Here is a 15948-nt window from a genome sequence, read left to right on the forward strand (position 1 = left end):
CCTTGGGATTGAAAGATATCTACCTTATTTTATATTATCAAATGGGTTAAACGTTGCTGAAGAGGAAGGAATTGTAACAGGATTTTCAGATCATTTAGCGATATGAATAGAGTTAAAGGAGAATAAAGACATATAAAAGTAGGAAAAGGGTTAAGAAAAATAAATGAGAAAATATGGGATGTAAATGGAAAGAAAGTAATATTATAGCTATGGAAAGATCATATTACTATGAGATTATTTTATAAAAATTGTCCTGAATGGTGGTTTGTTTTTAAAGAAAAATATGTATTTTTTAGAATGGCAGAAGGATGAAAGAAAAGTAGAAAAAGAGAAATATGAAAGAATGTGTAAGTATGTTTTAAAGGACTTAGAAAAGAATAATAGATAATATTTTGATAAAGAAAAAGTGGCATATATGTATATGTATGTATGTATGTATATATATATTATGGTTCCCATTCAGAAGCCTGAAACATCATAAGCCTGAAAATCAAAATCCTGAAACCAAAAGCCTGAAAATTCAGAATCCTGAAAACTCAAAATCCTGAAAGCCCAAAATCCTGAAAGACCAAAATCCTGAAACTCAAAATCCTGAAAACACAAAATAGACATACTGATGTCATTGTGGCTTTGCTATTGTTAGCCCTGTGGTGTTAGGTCATGTGTTGGGGTCAGGTAAGTGCGGTTGGTTTTATTTTAGGGTTAGGGCGGTTTAAGTGAGTTAGGGTTAGGGCGCAGGTTAGGCATGTATGCAATAGTGACAAATATTGGGGTTAGGGCGGTTTAAGTGGAGTTAGGTTTAGGGCGGGTCAGGTGAGTGTGCGATAGTGACGGACCTTAGGGTTAGGGTTAGGGTCAGGGTCAGTTGATAGATATTAGTGTCTTTATAGTGACATATTAGCATTATTTGTGTTTTCAGGATTTTGAGTTTCAGGATTTTGGTCTTTCAGGATTTTGGGCTTTCAGGATTTTGAGTTTTCAGGATTCTGAATTTTCAGGCTTTTGGTTTCAGGATTTTGATTTTCAGGCTTATGATGTTTCAGGCTTCTGAATGGGAACCATATATTATATATATATAAATACAAATTAAGGAATTGCTGTTTCAATAAAGATATATTAAGTAAAAAAGAAGAATCAACATATTTTTAGTTAAGGAAGATAGTAGGGCAATGAGAGAAATGAAAAATGCAAAAGGAGCAATAAAAAGAACCCAGTAACAGATTATGATATTGTAATAGATTGCATACAAGACATGTTTAGAGAAAATGAAAAAGAGCAGAAGAGAAGATGGAATGTTAAAATATTATCTAAGCAAGATAACACAGAATTGGAATGGGGAATTTCTTTATATGAATTAGATAAGGTGATGGTAAAACAAAGTGTTTTTAAAAGTATAGAATGAATGGTTAAATGAAGGATTTAAATGTAAAGAATTATGCACTAGGATACTTAAATATGTATGGAAAAAGAGGAAAAATGAACTTAAAATTGGAGACATATACTATTAATGCAGACTGTAAGATTTTATCAAAATAATTCAAAAGAGATGTTAAAATAAAATAGATAAATTTACAGAAGACAGTATATAGTATAAAAGGAGAAACAATGTCAGGAATTTCCACTGATAGTGAGGGGGATTGTGGATGACATTATAAATAGAAAAGAGGAGGATAAACTTATGATGGGAGACTTGAATAAGGGATTTGAGATGATATGACATGAAAATGTATGGGTAATCATAAAGGAATATAATATAAGTAAAACATTAGGAACATTTGTCGCTCTGTGTATAATAATAAAAAAGTAAAAATTTTATTAAATGGATGGGTTAGTAAAGGGATGGATATAAAAATGGTGTACTTCAGGGATGTCTAATGAGTACATTCATTTTTGTAGTTATAAATGTGTTACTAAGAGAAGTAAATATAAAAACGAAGGATGCAAGATATATGAAGGAATAAGAATTCCAATTATTTATTTATTTATTTAACATTTGTTAAACAGGAAGGTCTGACTTGGAACAAAGCCAATTTTCAGTGGACGCACAGGGAGAAACACTCCAGATGCATGTCTTTGTAATGTGGGAGGAAATCAGAGCACCCGGAGGAAACCCACACGAAAGCAGGGAGGACATGCAGACTCTGCACAGAAGGCACTCTAGCCGAGAATTGAACCAGAGAACCTCTTGCTGTGAGGCAACAACACTACCTCTGCACCATTGCACTGTCCAAATTAAGTTGGCATATGCAGATGATGTTATAGTGACAGCAAAGTTTGGATGAAAGAAGTAAAAGCAATAAAGGACTGGGTGATGCAATAAAGATAGGAGGTATAGAATTTACAGTGAGAAAAATTTCTGTATTAGGAATAAGATTTGTAAAATAGGAACATAAGCAGAGATCAATGGAAAAAATAGAAATAAGGGAAATTTGGAATTTTTTTGGAAAACATAGAAGTTATGTAAAAAAAAAGTTTTATTTAATAAATTCTGCCTTAATATGAAAGTTAGCATATTTCACAAGTGTACATATGGTGCCAATAATACATGAGAAAGAAGTTTTACTGGTGATTTTTTTTTTTTTTACTTATATATGGTTTGAGATTGAATCCTGTAAAAAGAGGGGTTTCTTATGTAGATAAAAATGAAGGAGGTTTAGGTTTAATAAATCCAATTGTGAACACTGCTTCATTTAATTTGTATGAAATGTTAAAGTGAATAAATAAAAATAATGAGAAATTGGTGATAAATTTATTTAAATATAGATATGAAGAATTTCTAGACATGCTGAAAAGACTTAAAAGGCGCAAATAATGTGTAAATGAATACGTGAAATGTTATCAAGAAAGAAAATATTTTTATAGAAGATAAAAACTGATGAAATTGAAAAAACAAAGAAAATTGTGGTACAAAAATATAATGATGTAGTTATATGTTAACCCATGGGCAAAGTTAACAGAAGAAAAGACTAGAGCTGTAAAAGTAAGAGTTGAATGGTGTAATAAAAAAGAAGAACATCAAGTTTTTTTTATAGAGATTGGTGATAAATTACCAGTTAAAAATAAGTGAAAGAACATGTTTAGATTGTGGAAAAAAAGAAACTACTACAGAGCACGTTTTTTGAGATGTAAAAATATAGAATAACTGTGGTTATGCAAAGAAATTTTTTGAAGATATTAACAAAGTGAATAAGATAAATATAAACATGACTATTGGTTTTATAAGAACAAGAGCAAAGTATTTGTTGAAAAGATACATAAAAAGATGTTTTATGTAATTTGGATTATTTGGAATGAAAGGATAAAATTATGTTTAATGGAAAATATATGTTAGCAACAATATTATGAAAAATTAGATGGTGGTTATAGAAAAAGGAGTGGGGGGGGGTCTAATAAGAACAAAAGGGATAAAAGTTAAAAGATAATTGTGATTAAATGATGAAGGAAATAGGTAGAAAAATATATATTGTATAAATTTGTAAATATGTAAAATTGTAAATAATTTTGCAAAAAAATATTGAAAATAACATTGTAAATGAAGAACTTTACTGTTTTCAATAAGTGCTGTGGTTCTTTCACATCCTCCTGAGCTGCCATCCATTCAGGCAGATGGTACCTCAGTCTCAGTAATGGACAAATGATCCAGTCACTGAGGTGGGAAAAGTACCCACAGCCTTCCTATCTTGCAGGACCAAAGGGGTGTGGGCTAGGTGTTGAACTGTCACAATTTAACAAACCTAATCATCATAGCCACCAAGGGATGCATATTTTTCATTTTTATGCTGGGAAGGCAGGTCCACATAACACTTCAGATTTTCCAAACTCCTTGAGACAGCTCACAGTCCAAAGTTTACTGCATCTGTGTTTCTACACAACAACCTAAGTTCCACTGTTAAATAAAATCAGTTGATGTCATATTATCAAGTTAATCTTATTTTTATTATATTTGCTTCTTAATTTATGTTAGACTAGGATTTTATTCCTCCCCTCTGACTGGTAGATACAGTCTAGCCATCACCCACCCATTGGCTGTTCGCTGACTGCTAAATTTCCAAGCCCTGGATGTAATGTTTGGTCAGGTATACATTGTCCTGCTACTGGTTCCAGCCTTTAGGGTATGATTATTTCCAATAACTATCAGTTGCACCTTCTCCAATGAATAGCCCTTGGAATTTTTAATACATTTTGTCAAGAAAGTTACCATGTGAGTATAATATCAAGCTGGATTTCTTTGTATTTCTTTAAGGTCTTATGAAATCTAATAGATCAGTCAAAGTGCTCACTATCTTTAGATGTTTTACCTGTAGTAGACAAGACAATTTGATTTTCGCCCGTGCCTCATGTTTGCTTTACTGTACCTTAAAGTGTACATTCACACTTTTGGAGTATGTTGTGTACACTTTGCTACATAAAAGGTACAATGTATTTGGCACTGTACCTGATTAAAATTTAGCAAGCAGTTTCTTAATAATAAGCTTTGTAATTTTTTTATTAACTACTTACACACTTAATTCTAATGAATCCCTAGCTGATGTCATTCTAGTGCTTGTTTGGAGTGCATCCAGAGACTTTAATGGACGTGGCTTGTGACTGAATGCTGTAAATAATCAATCAAAAGATGCTTCAGCAAAGTATTAGTTTAAGTGTGTGCACATGTATGCAACCAGCTTATTGTACATTTTTTATTTTTTATATTTTTCCCCTAATGGATTTGTTTGTTTTTCAATTGAATTGTACAGGTTATAGGTCACATTAAAGGTTGGAAAAGTTTTGAAATGATTTTTTGTGGTCTCATTTTTTTATATCACAAAAACCTGGCATTTTAACAGGGGTATATAAACTTTTTATATCCACTATAATTTAGTTCCTTCTGAAGAACATATTAAACAATTTAACAACATTGGCTTGAAATTTTTATACTACTCTAACAAACCTAGAATGCCTTTGAGACATCATGTAAGAGATTGAAAAGATAGTTGAATAGGATTTACTAACCTAGAAACGTATGGTATAGCTTTAATTATTAATACAGTAGCTTTATAGTTAAATTCTGATTATTCAGCTAATGGCAAAAACTGCATTCAATCATTTGGTTAAGTAAAGGAAAATATCACTATACAATATATACAAGAGGGTCTTACACAAACAAATGATTGGTGCCAAAGTCATAGCCTTAAACTCAATGCAAAAAAAAATATTATTCCTTTTGATAAGAGCAGTGTTCCTGCTAACTACCACATCAATAGCAACACCCTAAGTGCACACTCAGTGGTGAGAGACCTGGGCACACAGGTTGACAGCAACCTTACCTTTGATCACCATGTCTCTACAGTGGTAAGAAGGGTATTATATATTGCTCATCTCATAAGTAAGGGCATTGCCTCCAGAAAAAAAGAAGTTATAACCTCCCTGTACTCTTCCCTCATCAGGCCAATAATTGATTACAACGACCCTTTTGGTATGCAACTTTCCAAGCACCTGCAGCAATTGGAGAGACCACAAAGGTTCTTCACAAAAAAATTCAAGGTCTTCAGCATCTGTCCTACGTGGATCTTCTGAAATCACTGTCGCTTTATTCTGTTTCATGCAGACTACTCAGAGGCAATCTCTGCCTTGCATATAAGGAGATCTCTGACCCTGCTTTATTGGAATTGTTGCATATCTCCAAGTCAAATGGTACACAGGTTACTCGCTGTAAAGACCTTAACCTGGCATGTGAATTAACAGAACCTGCTGGAGGGACAGATTTGTCTCCCAGAGGTTAACCCATCTTTGGAACAGACTCCCACTTCATGTCAAACAGAGCACCTCTGGCCCTCTTCAAATGCAATCCGGACAATTGGATGGGTAACAGTAAATTCACTCTGGGGGTTCCACTTGTGTGCCTTTTGGACAGGGGCAATGAGTGTTGATCGTGGATATAAGGGTAGAACTTGGCTAGGCTTGTAAGGACCTTAGGGCTCTTAGCCTAGTAACTTCCTATGATCCTAAATCAGATCTTTTTTTTAACACATTTATTAAGTTTTCACTTAAGGCATAGGCAAACATACATTAAAAGAAAAGAAAACAAGCCATTTTAACATTTTTCCATTTAAAAACAATATAGATCACATATATTTTCTTTGCTACTGTGTTCTCTGGAGTGCCTTCTGTGTGGAGTCTGCATGTTCTCCCTGCGGTCAGTGAACTTTAAAGACATGCAGGTAGGTGCGCGTGCATGTTTGCTTCTGTGGAGGTTGGGCACCGGGCTGGCAACTCGACAATGTAAAAATACACTGCCAATCAATAGCAGACCCGTGATCCACTGTGGCGACCCCTAACTGGGAAAAGCTGAAACAGACACACACATACACACACACACACTATCATTAGTCCAATGTTACAAAAAGTTCTGAGTTCTTGCCTTCCTTTAACCTCACTTCTCCTCCTCCTCCTGAACATTATTGTTAACATTCACTTCTATGTAATTTCGCCTTCCCTTTTCTAAACATCCCTCTTCCAGTTCTTTTATCTGTTTTATAATATTTAGTACCCCAAATGCAGTTGGTGTGGACTCTGATTTCCATTTTCTAGTAATTACTTTTTTGGCAGCAAACAGAACTAAACTTAATAAGGCCTTACTATGTCTAGGCGAGTCAGATCATGTATCCCACCTCAAAAGAATAATTTTCTTTCTTACAGACATTTGCTCACCCAATATTTCTAATAGAGTACTCTGTAGGGAATTTGTAAAATCTGCCAAGTCATTACCCTCCCAAACATGTTTTCTCAGATGCTGCTTTCTTCTGCATCATGCTTCCATCATTTGCTATATACGTGGTTGCATACTTAGAAGCCATACATATGTTTTCCCATTCTTTTATTGTACATTGCTTTTCCATTCTCTCTCTCTTCACAATGTTTTCTAACCTCCTCTGGAATATTTTATATGCCATACTATTTATCCCTTTTTTAAAGGCTGCTTCTGTTGTGGATTCAACTAAAACTTCTATCAGAGCAGGGCTTTAACTTAAAATTCCCCTATCACTTTCTCTTTGCCTATACTCTGAGATCAAACTCCGGTTGGGAAGGCAGTCTCTAGCCTGCATTCCAAATGTCTTCTTGGCCTCATCCAACTTTATTACCTTTCGTGATTGAGTTATTTGCTCCCAATATCTTGTTTCCTTTGTCAGGTTTCTCCAGTACATTCCAGCCCCCTCTTGCCTATTTTGTATACCCCAACTTGCGGTCATCCCTATTAAAAAATCCCATTCTTCATTCTCATATTGGCTTAGTTATTAGAATACTTTCTGCTATTTTATGTATATAATGAATTTTCTGTATGGTTATTGTTATTCTCCTTAAGGATCTGCATCCAAAATCCCAATCTCTCTGTATTTCTTGAACTTCCCCTTTGCTTCCACTTTGAGTTATAACCTTCTGCTTGTGTTATGTATGTGAGCCTTAACAATGTATCAACATTTTGAATAATAATCTGAATATGTTAAAATATTTATTAAAAAAAAACATTAATCCAGCAGATTATACTTTCATAAACAACATGTTGAAACATTTAAAAATTGTATATATAAATTTCCACATATAAACGTATGGTGTTTCACATTATTCCCTATACCAGTTACATCAGAATGTATAGATAGTCAGAATTTTCAAAAAATGCTTAGCTTAAAAATAGAGATTTTTTAAATTAGTTAATTTATTTGGAATCATATATTACAAAAGACTAAAGTACTTGACATAATTTGAATATGAAAAACTGGCTTATATTACAAATCAATTGATAGTTCTTTGTTTTTCAAACGCCTTTATTGAATTATCACTTGTGACATAAGCAAATTTACATTTATACAAATGAAATTAAACTGTATTAACAAATTAACATTAACAAACATTATACTTCACATATATTGCTATGTATCATATAACCTAAGAAACATTACATAAATTACTCAATTCCTGCCCCCTTTTTTAAAACTAGAAACATCTTTATTAAACCATCATTTACGACATAAGCAATCATACATTTATATAACTGAAAACAATCCATGGCAATGCAATCCTAGTTGCAAGCATTTTATATCACAAACCATACTGGCACACTCCCAGTTGCAAACATTATACATCACTTATAATCTACCCAATTATTTCAAACATTACATAGCTCATTTAAGTCCTGCCTTTATTTAAAATGGATTCCTCCCCGTTATGTATTTTTCCCATAATTCCCATTTTTTCCTATGTAGTTTGCTCCTACCCTTTTCTAAAGAGCCCATCTTCAGTTGTTTTAGCTCTGTTACTATATGCACTACCTCTACTATAGTTGGTTTAGATTTTGACTTCCATTTTCTAGTAATTGCTTTTTTGAGAGCCACCATAATTAGACACAGCAAGGCCTTACCATGTCTAGGCAATTCCGATTCTGTATCACAGCTCAGAAAAATCATCTCCCTCATCACACCAGTCCACCAACCAGCATCTCCGTCAGTGCATCTTGCAGGAAATCCTTAAAGTCTGCCAGCCTACCGCACTCCCAGAAAATGTGTTCCCTAGTACCTCTATCTTTCCTAATCTCAGATGTAATTGAAAAAGACCGGGAGATCATATCTATCCAAAATATGTAAATAATTTAGAATTATACATTTCTTGTCAGAGATAACAGTTGGGTTTATGCTGTCCCAATGAGTGGCTCAACTAGATTTTAATATCTTAGAAATTTTTACATAGATTATTTATTGTTCTACATAGAATTTAATTATATACAAAAAGGAAAGTGTTGGTTGTTGGAGTTACAAATCCTCAAAGCATATTGATAGCTTATGGTTTATGATTTGAAAGTTGCACTCCCTTTTTTGGGGGAAAAAAATCCCTGTTTCCTATAAGCATTGGGGTCTGATAAATTGATATTAACTAATGTATTGATGTTTTTTAATGCTCCAGTTTCTGGATGTGTACTCAGTCCTCGGTTCCCACTTTCAAGGAGCTTATTCACAATAACCAGGAAGATTGATAAATGAGATCATGCCTTCATTAACAAAATTCACAAATACCGTCACTGTGTCATAAAGAAATGACTGCTGTTAAGATGAAAATAAACGAAACAACCACAGAATATAATTACTGGAAACACTGAGATCATTAACAGAAAAATATTAATCTGTGTTATATGATCAGTTTATGGCTGTCTAATAAATTTTAATAATGTATTTAGAGAGAGCTGATGCAGACACTTTTGTAAATAGTAATTTGTTTTATTATGTCAATGTGTTATTATATATATCATTTAAATAAAAATATAAAAAAATGAGGGATGGTAACCTAGCTGCAGCCTTAGCGATGTTGGTCTGGCTAGAAACCTCAGGAGGTGAGCAGAAAGGAGGAGAGTTTAGGAGTAAGTTACTGGTGTTGGCTTACTGGTCTTGGGGGGGGGGTTGGAGAGGTGCAACCAGCCGTACTGCAATGACACCATGTCACAGTAGCTGGAAGGTGCTGCAGGAGAAATAACATACTAGTGAGCTCTGCAGGCACATCAAGCAATGTACATTACTATAGCTGGGGTCTCCCTCTGGAAACATAACCAAAACTCCAGCACTGACTCAGCTAGTAGTTTACCAGCTACCACAAAGGGGGGTAAAGGCATAAACATATTCAAATCAGCCACAGATGATGGCTGCACTGCCTTTTCTCACCTGTACTGACCACTTCAGTAGAGAGCAGTGGATAATGTAATTGTCTGTTGTGGATGTACGCAGGACCATGAGTTCTGGCTGGAGGAACACATTTTCTTCAGTATCCTTTGATCTAGACATTTGTTACATCCATGCTAATATTCTGTAATCCATTCTACAGCCAATTTGTTCACTGACCTTTGGTATTATATTGTGTATAATGACATGCTAAACTCTGAGTAGGTGACATCTACATAGAGGATTGTGATCAGATTTCCAATAATAAGCAGGTTATGTATTCAAGAAATGGATGTGAAGAAATTCTTCTTGTGAGCAGAGTGAAGCTTGAGAAAGTCTGAGGGTGAATCATAACATCTATGTCAAGAACACATAACAAGTAGTTATGATCAGATAAAAACAATAATAATTTTTTTTGTACATGGAGCTTTAGCAGCTCAGGTGTGCTACTAGTGACACAGAAAGTATAGTAGTGCAGGAAAAATAGCAAACTGTGAACTTTCAAAGTTGTAAAGTACATATTACTGCCACAGACAGTGGATAAAAGTTGTGTACCTCTGATAGACTGCCTACGTTAATACTTCACAGCAGACCTCTCTACTGTCCCTATTTTTTAGGGACACCCCCTGATGTTTCTCAAAGTTTTGTTCCATGCCTCCTAAAAGTGGAAATCATTTTGAGAATTTTTAAGTTAATAGTGCCAACATTTAAAACGTGTCCCTAATATGTGGCATTTTCCTTAGCTCTTTTTTTTTGTTCCAAATTATTTATTTATTTTATTTATTTATTTACATTTGTTTACTGGGAGAGTCCGACTGGGACTATGTTGCTATGTTGCTGTGGGGACTGTTGTTGAAATTATGTTAAGTTGAGAGTTTTGCTTCACAGTGCCATTTTTGTTTGTGCATTTCCTGGCACGTTTCTGTGGATGCTTTTGTACATGTTGTAATGTGAGACTACAGCATAACAGCCCTGAAAGGTGCATTACAAAACTTGTATCACAGGGAGAATGCTGATTATCCTTCAAAAGTGAGAAAAATTTAACCTTCTGACATCAGAAAGGTACATAACAAGTTCTGTTATGTATAGCTTTCAGACAGCAGGCAGAAGCAAAATGCCCCTGTGTAGAACTACTAGCTTTAAAGTTGTTAGATACTTTGTTCTGATACACTTTTTATTTATAGGTGTGGTAGTGTAAAGTATTTAACAATTTTTAAAAGCTGTTTTACTTTCTACTGCTGTTTTTCACCATCTGGCATTATCCATTGTTAGTCCCTTGTGCAAGACCCAATCTTTAAAGTGCTTCAGTGTTTTTTTCTTAAAGATCATTCCTCTTACCCCATTTTCTGATCAGAAATAAAGGCCCAGTACAAGTCCAGAAAAATGCAGCTGCTCTCTCTTTCTGGTCATATAACTTAATCTCTTCCTACCCTTCTTTTTTCTACATGGCTTTTTCTGACCCTAATTTCATTGTGACTCGGCTCCAATCAGTTTATAATGTATTCATATACTGTGCTTGTCAGTCAATCTGTATATCACATGTATGTATTGCAATTATACCTTCAAGCCATCTGTTATATTCATTTTGTATATAATACATGTTTATCTTGCATTTTATCTTTCATTTTGTATATATCATATACCTGTTGTGTTTACCCCCAGTCCTTTACAAGCTTTTGTTAAGCATCCCGAAATGCTGTTGATATTAACTCTCATGATTGGGATGTCCTTAACAAGTCTACCGATTTTGTTGCATAATTGTGATATTCTGTGCACTATGAATAGGTTGTAACTGGAGACCCGGTCATATATCACTAGTTGTGCACCTCCTCGACATCAGAAAGGTACATAACAAAGTTATATTAGTTTTGGAGTTTAATCAGTATGCTCCATGTACTACAGACCCTTTCTTGTTTCCTGTCCTGATAATACAGTAAAAAGTTCCTTAATGTATGTTAGATAGGTAATGTTTTTTTCTACAGTTTGAAACGCTGAAGATTTTTAAACAGAAACAGTAAAATTCAATAAATTTAAATAGGAACATTGTGACAAGCATCTAAAATTATGTTTCATACAAGTGACATGTTCCCAAATCTGATTTCAGTTTGAAGCAAACACACAGCCAGAACCACAGACACCATGTTTTCTAATGTTTCTGTTAGAGATGAACATTTAATTTCTCTGGGTTGTTACTGTTGATTATATGTGTGATTCCATGGTTACAGTTTCACTGCTTAATGCCTTTGAAAGTACTGTAATAGAGCTATAACCACTAATACACTTGTTTCCTTATTTTGTAGGTATTGGTGATGGAGGAAATGAACTGGGAATGGGTAAAGTGAAAGAAGCAGTTAAAAAACATATTAAGAATGGCAGTACCATTGCTTGCGATGTCGCCGCTGATTTTGCTGTTATTGCTGGTAGGTTTGCTGAGTATGAAGAGTCATACTAAAGTCTTTTCTATTCATTACTAAAAGCACATATGTTGTCTGTGATTTGCCAGACTCACATTTTATTCTTTTAACACTTGGTCAGTTGCCTTGCAATTATTAATTAGAATGGTATCCAACTCGATTATTCCTTAAAAATAGATGGTACAAAAGTTTCAAGAAAACTGACTCTGTTTGCAGATGATAGTATTTTATACCTGCAAAAACCAGAAAGAGACATTACAGTGTTGTGGAACATTTTGAGACAGTTTCAATCTTTTCGGGATACAAAATTAATGAAGCTAAAACAAAGGCAATAGCAGTAAATTATGTACCCACATATGAATTGGTTCAGCAATATACGTATTTATGGGGGCATGATAAGATGATGTATTTAGGAGTATGGGTTAAAAATGAATCTGTTGTGGCAGCTAAGGATGTGTGGGAAGAGACTAAACAATGGATAATACAAAAACTGAGAAAATAGAAGCTTTGTTTTGGATATGATAGTAAGATACAAGCAGTTAAAATGTTTTTAGTCTCCTTAGTCTTGTACACAGACCAGGCATACTTTTATGAACCAGAGGAGAAGTTGTGGATAGCATTTAATAAAGAGCTAAAGGACTTTATCTGGGAGGGGTAGAGGGCAAGAGTCAAGTGGGATAAGCTGATTCTTCCAGTAGAACAGGGGGGATTGGTTTACCCGATTTGAAGGGGTATTTCAGAGCTACATAATTAAGGTTCCTACACATAGCTCAAGCAGGAAAGTATAATTCAATATGGAAAGGGATGATGATGAAACAGTAGGGATGCTCAAGAAATAAGGAGAGACTGGGATTTTGGATGCAGGCCTTTAAGGAGAACAACAATAATCATACAGAATATGGTATTCATAAAGCAGCAGAAAGCATTCTAAGAACTAAGCCAACATGGGAATGGAGAAAGCAGATTCTACTGATCGAGATGATTGCAATTAGGGATGTAGACAACAGGCAAGGGGGGGCTGGCATTTATTGAGGAAAACAAGAATGGGAAGACATTGATCATTTATTTGGACTGCAGGTTAGAGATTGCCTTCCCTGTTAAGGACTGATAACAGAGTATAGACAAAAAGAAAAAAGCCCAGCACTGGTAGAGTCTTTAGTAGTATCTAGAACATAAACTGCCATTAAAAAAGGCATAATTAGTACAGCATATAAAATATTGCATGATAACTACAAGAATGTATTGGGAAGAGAGATTGGATAAACATTTCACAACGAAAAAAATGGGAGGATATATATATATATATATATATCTCCCAAATATGCAATAAAATCTAGAAGATTTAGGCTTTTTGCTTGGAAATGTTTACATAGATATTATTATACCGGAAGTAGACTCTAGAGAATTTTTCCTCAGGTAGACAGCAAATGTTGGAGTGACAGGGAAAAAAGAGGTAGTTGGGAACATATATTCTGTCAGTGGGGTGAGTTGGCAGACTTTTAGGATTCCCTGTGGGATGCGCTGTCGAAGATGTTGGGTGGGCAGATTGGTGTGATGAGGGAGATGATTTTTTGAGCTATGGTACAGAATCAGAATTGCCTAGACATGGTAAGGCCTTGCTAGGTTTAATTATGGTGATTGCCAAAAGGCAATCACTAGAAAATGGAATTCAAATACTAAACCAACTATACTAGAAGGAGTGAATATAGTAAAAGAGATAAAACAACTGGAATCAAGATCTTTAGAAAGGGGTAGGAGCAAACTACATAGAAAAAAAAATGGGAATTGTGAGAACAATGCATACAAGGGAGGAATGAGGTTTAAAAGAGGGCAGAACTTAAATGAGCTGTACAATGTTTAACTGAAAATGATTGGGTAGATAAGTGATGTACAATGTTTAACTGAAAATGATTGGGTAGATAAGTGATGTACAATGTTTAACTGAAAATGATTGGGTAGATAAGTGATGTACAATGTTTAACTGAAAATGATTGGGTAGATAAGTGATGTATAATGTTTGCATCTGGGAGTGTGTCACTATGGTTTGTGATGTAAAATGCTTGCAACTAGGCTTGTGTCAGTGTAGTTTGTTTCCATTTATGTAAATGTATGATTGCTTATATCGTAAGTGATGGCTTAATAAAGATGTTTAAAAAAGGGGAGGTCAGGAAATGAATAATGTATGCAATGTTGCTTAGGTTATATGATATATAGCAGTATAGGTGAAGTATAATGTTTATAAATGTGAACTTGTTAGTGTACTTTGATTATTTTTATAAAATGTAAATTTGCCTATGTCACAAGTGATAAATCAGTAAAGGTATTTAAAAAAAGTTTGTATTGACTGGTAATCGACTGTATATAAACAGACCTTGTGCTGGTTAATCATGGAATTGTCATGTTACACTTGCTGATAAGTAGCTGGTGTATCCGATTAGAAAATATATTTCCACCACTAAACATGGCTATCAGCGCATTCACTTGCACATACCAAACAGACACTGACCTGGTTAACAACAGGCACATCATACTCCTCTTTAAGAGTGAACCTGCAAGCCATCCCAAGAACTATAGACTGATAACTTGGTTTCCCACAATATACAAATTGTATACTGGAATTAATGTAGAGTGTATAGTCATCTAGAAAAAAATCACATTGCAATAGAACAAAAAGGTAAATAAAAGACATTCTTGTGGAACAAAGGATTGTTTATTATACAGAGCCATAATATAGATCTGTGTAAAGAGGAAGATTCTATGTTTGCCATGAATATATCACAAAAAAAAAAAAAAAACAGAACTGAACAGCCTCCCACATTCATGTATAATGGAATGATTACAACTGTATAAGGTACATCTTACAAAGCTGTTATTAACTCCACAAGTGATGTTGACATCCTACAGAAAGGCATCACTGAGACCAGCGACTGGTGTCAGAACCATGGCCTTAAGCTCAATGCCAAAAAATGTGTTGTCATCCCCCTTGGGAAAAACCTGGTTCCCTTGAATTACCACATCAATGGTAGTCCACTGAACACAAAAGTCATTATAAGGGATCTGGGAGCACATGTTGACAGCAATCTCTCTTTTGACCACCACATTGCCACTGTGGTTGGAATGTCCTTCTATATGGCACATCTCATTACTAAAGGTTTTGCATCCAGGAAGAAAGAGGTCATTGTCTCCCTCTACTCTTCCCTCATTAGGCCAGTCATCGAGTACAATACCCCATTTGGCATGTACCTCACTAGATACCTACAACAACTGGAGTAGCCACAAAGGTACCTCACAAAGAGGATCCTAGGCCTTAAACACTTGTCCTACATGGACAGACTCAAAAAACTCCAGCTATTCTCTGTCACATATCGCCTACTTAGAGGTGATGTCTGCTTGACTTACAGAGCCATGTCTGACCCAGCTCTGTTAGAAATGCTGCATCTAAAGAAATCCCAATCCCTCCGCACCACACCCTCCAGAGACCTCAACCTCATTATCACAATCAACAGAACATGCTGGAGGGGCAGGTTCATAACCCAGAGACTGCCCATGCTATGGAATAGACTTCCCATACATGTCAAGCAGAGCATCTTACTAGCCGTCTTCAAGGGAAATCTTGATGAGTGGATGGGAAATAGAAAATTTACCCCGGGGGTCACTGCAGTGGCTCTTCCCGACAGAGGCAATGGGAACTAAGGTTGGGTGGCATGATGCCAGGGTAATCCTATTGGCTAGACTTGTAAAGGCTCCAGGGCCATTAGCCTAGTACACACCTATGATCAGTTACATTACAGTAAGTATAAAACAGGGCAACCCCTTAGCAGCTAAGCTATGATAAAGGGCAAATTATAATCCCA

General features: G+C 35.1%; 1 protein-coding gene across 1 annotated transcript in view; it reads left to right on the top strand.

Annotated features, from left to right (window-relative positions):
* The window catches only part of DGLUCY (D-glutamate cyclase), a 1244793-nt gene that overhangs the window by 1160198 nt on the left and 68647 nt on the right, over positions 1–15948 (top strand). The window lies entirely within an intron of this gene.

This window comes from Protopterus annectens, chromosome 6.part0 (genome assembly GCF_019279795.1).
Source record: "Protopterus annectens isolate FY-2018-M chromosome 6.part0, PAN1.0, whole genome shotgun sequence".
Taxonomy (NCBI): Eukaryota; Metazoa; Chordata; order Ceratodontiformes; family Protopteridae; genus Protopterus; species Protopterus annectens.